The sequence below is a fragment of the Olea europaea genome, unplaced genomic scaffold, assembly GCF_002742605.1.
Source record: "Olea europaea var. sylvestris unplaced genomic scaffold, O_europaea_v1 scaffold574, whole genome shotgun sequence".
Classification (NCBI taxonomy): domain Eukaryota; kingdom Viridiplantae; phylum Streptophyta; class Magnoliopsida; order Lamiales; family Oleaceae; genus Olea; species Olea europaea.
Window position 1 is genome coordinate 256,146 of NW_019264080.1, and position 7,416 is coordinate 263,561.

The window sequence follows — 7,416 nt, forward strand, 5'->3', positions numbered from 1 at the left end:
ATTGTATTACATTCACAATATCTTGATCTTCCCTTTGCAATGTCTTTGACAGTTCATTTGACATCCCCAAGACACTTCTCATCAACTGTAGATTAAATGCAAAATCAAATTTTTGTATCGACTCCAATAAATTTGTTGTATCAGATCTTCGATCACAAGAACAATATTCATCTCATCAATCATTGCAAGTACATCTAAAACAGAAGAGAACATGCAAGCAAGCTGACCAAAGAATTATAATGTGAACTCCATCGTGTATCACCAGAGCGCTGAAGGGTCGTTTTTTAATTAAGTTCCCGTCCACTTAATATCTCAACAATAAAGTCTAATTGTTTTTCTCGAAGAAGATCACAAAGTTTGGAAGATGCTCCAACAATACTTATTACTTCATCAGCCACACGAAAGAAGTTAGTAATAGGGATGTTCTTCTTTGCCACAGCTACAATGCAAGTTGGAGTTGATGAGCAAAACAGTGAATGTAAAATGTAAATGGACTCTCCTTCAAAATGAATGTTTTAAGACCATTAAACTTATCTTGCATATTACTTGCTCCATCATTACCTTGTCCACTCAATCTAGACATGCTTAAGTTATATCTAGAAAATACCTTATCAATTGCAACCTTAAGTGATAGAGCCATGGTACTTGTAACATGTTCAATTCCTATGAAGCGTTCATTGATATGCCCATTACTGTCTATATAACGTAAAACAATGGACATTTGCTCCTTCATTGACACATCACGAGATTCATCAACTAGAATAGAAAATAGTGAGTCGCCAACATCTTTGATAATAACATTGATCGTTTCAATAGCACAAACATTTACTATATCCTTTTGAACATCAGGTGATGTCAATTTGCAATTGTGATGAGCATTTCCAATGTGACGGCATTAATAACTTCATTATGAGCAGCCAAAAATTGCAATTGCACTAAGTTACCTAGATTGAGAGAATCCTCAGATTCATCATGACCTCGAAATGAGTGCCCTTGTTGCAAAAGAACTCAAACACAATCAATGGATGCATTAAGACGTGTAACATATGCACTTCTTGCTTGTTCTGACTGTTTGTAAAAAACTGATTGAATGTGTTGCTCTTGATTCATCAACACTTCACACTTAATGCGAGCTTGATTATGTACACTATCATGAAGTACAACACGAGTATGAAGTCTTTTTTTTTTTTTTATCTTTCCAATATATAAAACATTCGCCAACAAAAGACTCACCTCCACCTTACTTTCCAGAACTTGTTCTAAAAAGATAACAATACAAACAATAAGCAACATCCTTTTCTACATTGTACTCCAACCAACTACCAAACTCTTGAAACCACGAAGGATTGAATTGTCTAATTATTACTCCAAATAGTCATTTTGGAAAGTTATGATCTTGGGGCTGACAAGGACTCTTTAACATCTATGCTCTTCGAACTTCATCTCGGATGTTAGCATTATAATCCAAAATGGGTATCCTTAGACTAGGATCAGTTGAAAGTTTCGTGACATCAAATTCCACATTATTCGATACCCTCTCATCAACATTATCTACGTTCATTTTTCGTTGAAAGTATCTATTCATTTGCTATCCAATTATTACTGTGAGTGGGTGAGAATAATTCATAATGACAAACGGATCATAAATTCACAAATTCACAATTTCAATTTCGCAGTGACCAATTCAGTAATTCACAGTGCAATACTAATATATAACTGCAATTCACATTTCACAATGCAATTCACAATTTCACATTACCAATCCAATTTCACAATATTCAATTCACCGTCCAATTCGCAATTTCACAACACAAATTATACTATTACCAAATCTTAAGCAACTTGAACTTACAATTTCACATAGTTTCACTGGATGGAAGCTGGGAAGTCTGTTGTCCCTTTGACCGTCCGTGCCTCTTTGAGCAATCGAAGTCCAAAGTGCTAAATTTATTTCATATGTTAAAGACAAAAAAAATATATCATTACAATTTACACAAATCCAAATAACAACAAATAAGGGAAAAAAATCAAAATCACTAGTCTACTGCTAAAAAAATTGAAATTGGAGTGGCGAAAATTGAAATTGAAATCAAAATCACCTTCTTTAATTCTTCTGGGCTCTGGCTTCTTCTTCTTTCGTTGGGCTGGCTAGAACTGGAAGAAACAATAGGCGGTTGAATAGTTCTGCAGTTCAAGTGGCAGTGGTTGGAGGTTAAAGTTGTGATAAGGGATTGGGGATACTAGAGTCCGGGGCCAAAGATTAGAGCCCCTAATCTAGGAGATGTCGGTGGACAGTGGACTGGAACTGGAAGTCGGTGACTGCAAGTCGCGAAAAGGGAAGCAAGAGTCGAGAGAGACGCGATTCACGTGAGGGAGCAAGGGTTTGGTTTTGATTTCAGTTAAAATGAAGAGCTTGTTTGAATGAAAATATGTTAATTGAATTATGATTCCGGGTCTGGGTCAGTAAACGGGTCATGGACTATGAGCAATTGGGCTTCCATCTGGGTTGGAGACTTGAACCAGGCTAAACAAAATAAAAATAGAAAATTGGGCCTACCAAAGCCTAAAAGATGCCCGCACTGGACCTAATGGGTCTCCGCCCCTGATTATGGTATTTTCTACCAAATAACTGAACCAAAATATGTGCAGTGCTCGATCGAATCTTAGGATGTTGAGTCGGAGGAGGAAGGGAAAATTGAAAATTCTCATTTACTGGCCTGATTTATTATACTCATTTTCTAATATTATTTAAATTTAAACATAAAATAAAGTAAAATAGATTATAAAAAAGCGTGGCACTAATAGACGTCGATCATAATTCAAGTGATAGTTATCTTTTACCAACTGTTTCTTCAAAAGAGGCATTTCAAATAATCGTAATATCAAATAATTACTTTGTGCAAAATAAAAATAAAAATAAAGAAGAAGAAGAAGAAGAAGTAAAGGCCTGATGTAGTGTGTGCATTGTGGAAAATTAAAGATGAAGTTTAATTTCGTTTGGTTGCGAAGGAAAAGCAAAAGACTTTAAGTACATATTTTAAAAAAGAGGTGAGTTGGAAAAAAGATTATGTTAAATTAAAAATTTGCTAATTTGTATTAGTATAAACTTTTATGAATTTAAACAGTTATTAGTTTATATATTTATTGGGTCTTATAGGATTTCAAAAAAAATAAAATTATTATTATTATTATTATTTCATGCATTTAATGGGATTATTAATTTAGTACACTGACCCAAGTCGGAACTGATGAATTTTATTATTTAAGCGAGATTATTAATTTATTGAACAATCATTTATTGAGGTTTTATTGTATTTGATTAATTGTGACCAATAAATAATATGAGACCAAATGGACAATTTGTGACCTAAAGAAATGTGTTATTGCGGCTAAATTTATAATCGTGATTTATAATTTGTTAAATTGTAACCAATTAATTTGATAATTTGTGATTGTGAAATAAATATGACTTATAAATTTATGATGCATGATCAAAAAATAATACTTGATCTATCATTAATTTGATAATTTGTGACTGATAAATAAATTGTAACATGTAAAATATATAATTTGTGGCCGAGAAATAATGTATGACCAATTAATTATCTAATTTATGATTGATAAATAAATTGTGACATATAAAATTTGTGCGTTTTTGTAATTGTGACTAGTAAGTAATTGTAATCATAAATTATATAATATCGTGACACTAATATCTTTAATTAATAAAATATAATTATGACTTGATTTTTGAAATTTTAAACAAATTTCATAATTTTGAAACTGTAATACCTTAAATATGTATTGTTCTCTATTCTTAATGTGTTTGAGCCTATTTTGTGAGAGAATATATTTTACAATAGTAATTTTAATGTGTGATTAAAAAGTACGGGAAAAAAATTTGAGTTTAAATTATTTAATTGAAAGAATGTGTGATTGAAAATAAATTTAAGAAAAAAATAATTATTTTGTAGAATGGGAGTCAAATAGGAAATTTGTACGGAGACCATCAAGAATAGAGATATCCCACCACCCATGAATATTCCTTTATTCTTCAACCTTGAAAGAAAGCAACTCACCATCAACTTTCATAATTGCAACATTTTTCATTTCCAATGATATTCTTCCGCACTCATTTAAAACTGGATTGTACTAAATGTAGATAATGATTTATATATATATAGCATGTTTGGCACGGTTTAAAATCCAATTAAAATTAATTTTTTGACCGTTATTTCATTATTTCAGCCGTCATTTTTGAATTATTCTCTCACATGTAGGACTCGTTTTATCTCTAACGGTTAAAAAATCAATTAACAAAATTCCCACCAAACAAGCACATAATGTGATAAGATATAATTAGAGAAAAGGTCCTTAAACCCAATAAAAAACACCACTCTACTATCTTTTTTGATACGTTATCTGTATGTAAACAAATACATTATTTCATTATGTGCAAGTAGCATTACTTTCTTAAAAAATTTAGAAAGACCTAAATTTTTTTACAGAAATGTCAAGATTTCATTGAAAGTAAAAAAAAAAAAAAAAAAAAAAAAAGGACAATAGATCTAAACTCCCTCAATTATAGATGCTCGACTATTCGTCGTTGCAATTTTTGATTACTTGTCAAAGACTTGCGTTCTTGACACTTTTAAGTTGTCGTTTTTCAAATCTTTGCTATTTTTATAAGGGGAAAATTTCACATATAATAGATTAAGTATAGCCAATTTCAAAATTAAGAAATAAGATTTAAAATTTCAAAAGTCAGATATTAATTAAATTTTATTTATGAAATATTTAATTAAATAATATTTTTATTAACTAAATAAATTAAGGTCACGATTATTTTTCGATCACAAATCAAAAATTTTATTCGTCACAATTAATTTATGAGTCACAAATCAAAAAAATTTATAAATCATAATTTATTTATTGGTCACGAAACACAAATTTTATAAGTCACGAATCAAATTTTTAGGTCACATATTATGTATTGGTCACAAATTATCGATCACAAATTATTTACTAATCATAATCAACCAATTAATTAATCACAAACATTCCCATTCCACCCATAACCACAGCACCACCAAAATCACCACTACCTCACCATCGCAATCCACATCACAACCATCACCACCCAAACACCACAAAAAATTAGATCCAAAATAAATTAGTCACCTCCACAGACATCCCCATCACCTCCACCGTCAATTACCCTTACAGAACCACCACCAATTACCCAAAAAATTTCCACACCCATTACTCCAATTTTTTCCTTCATTTTCCACCACCAGCAACAGAGTTCACACCTACGACCATCACCTCCCAAGAAATAGACATTCATCAGTCGTAAAACTAGATCTGATTGATGATGACAGAGTGACAACAAATCGTCGCAGTCGTAAAATTGACATTGCCAACGTCCAAAAACTAGATCACCCAAAAATCGACGGTGATCGTTGCTCGACTGCATCATCGTTGCTGCAGCAGCGATGCCAGCAACGCATCATCAATGTTGCAGTGAAAACGTTAAGCGATATCTCCGCTCTGCTCGCAATGGTGACAACATCCTCGCCATGGCTGCAGCAACGACTTTGGCTAGATGCATCATCGTCGCGATTGTTGGTGGATAATGGATGGAGAGAGAGACCTGAAGGCAGAGAACGAATTGATTTCGATGTGAGGATGGTAGGGTGACGGCGCACCGCAGCAGCGAAGATGTGCTTCACGTAGCTGCGCTGCAACGGTGCGGTGCTCACGTCAACGGAGTTGTTACAGCAACGTCCCGACGCTCCGACAGTCCGATAGTAGAGACTATGGAAAGGAGAGAAAATGTAAACAAAATGTGTAGGGTCGAAAATACCCTCATTTAGGAAAGAAGAGAAGAGAAAATAGAGAGAAAAAAAGGAAAAATCTTCTACCGACCGGTCGACGTCGCCTACGGACTGCCCGGACCTCAACAACTTCGACCAAGACCAGAGCCACCTCGATTCGCCGGAGACCGTCATTTTCTGGAAGGTTAGACATGTTTTCTATAAATAACTACTTTGAATTTGTGAAAGTTTGAATGTTTAGGATATGAATATGGGTTAAATTTATGTTTTTATGGTTAAAATGTAAGAAAATATTGAATTTGAGGTTAAAATGTTGAAAAAAAGTGAAAAAAAGGGACGGAGCTCGCCGGAAATGGAGTTTCCGGCGAGCTCCGCCGATTTGGTCCTTTACAGACCAAACCGGAAGGCCCGTAACGGACCATGGTGATGGTCCGGGTCCGGCTATCCGGTCCGGACCCGGATTTGGGTCAAAAATAAATATTTTTTTTCAGAATTATTGTTTTATTTTTATGTTAAGAAATAAAATGAAATATAAAATAAATAATATATTAAAAGAATTAACGAAATATTTAAAGATAAATTAAATTGAGTTTTAATTTTTTTTCTTTTTTACTTAAATATACGTTTCAAATAAATAATCGAAATAAAGTAATTAAATATGAAATAAATAATATACATAATTAACGAAATATTTAAAGAATAAATTAAAAAAATAATATTTTTTTTACTTAACGAATTAAGATAATGAATTAAAGAAATAGTAAAAGGAAAAATCGAATAAATATTATTCAAATAAATAATCGAAATAGAGTAATTAAATATAAAATAAATAAAACACATGATTAACGAAATATTTAAAGAATAAATTAAATGGAATAATATTTTTTTTTACCTAACCAATTAAGATAATTAATTAAAGAAATAGTGAAACGAAAAATCGAATAAATATTCTTATTTTTATTCAAATAAATAATCGAAATAAATAATATACATAATTAACAAAATATTTAAAGAATAAATTAAAAAAAACAATATTTTTTTTACTTAACGAACTAAGATAATGAATTAAAGAAATAGTAAAAGGAAAAATCGAATAAATATTATTAAAATAAATAATTGAAATAGAGTAATTAAATATGAAATAAATAATATACATAATTAACGAAATATTTAAAGAATAAATTAAAAAAAACAATATTTTTTTTACTTAACGAACTAAGATAATGAATTAAACAAATAGTAAAAGGAAAAATCAAATAAGTATTATTCAAATAAATAATAGAAATAGAGTAATTAAATATGAAATAAATAATATACATAATTAACAAAATATTTAAAGAATAAATTAAATTGAATAATATTTTTTGTACTTCACCAATTAAATAAAGAAATACTGAAACGAAAAATCGAATAAATATTATTATTTTTATTCAAATAAATAATCGAAATAGAGTAATTAAATATGAAATAAATAATATACATAATTAACGAAATATTTAAAGAATAAATTAAAAAAATAACATTTTTTTTACTTAACGAATTAAGATAATTAATTAAAGAAATAGTAAAAGGAAAAATC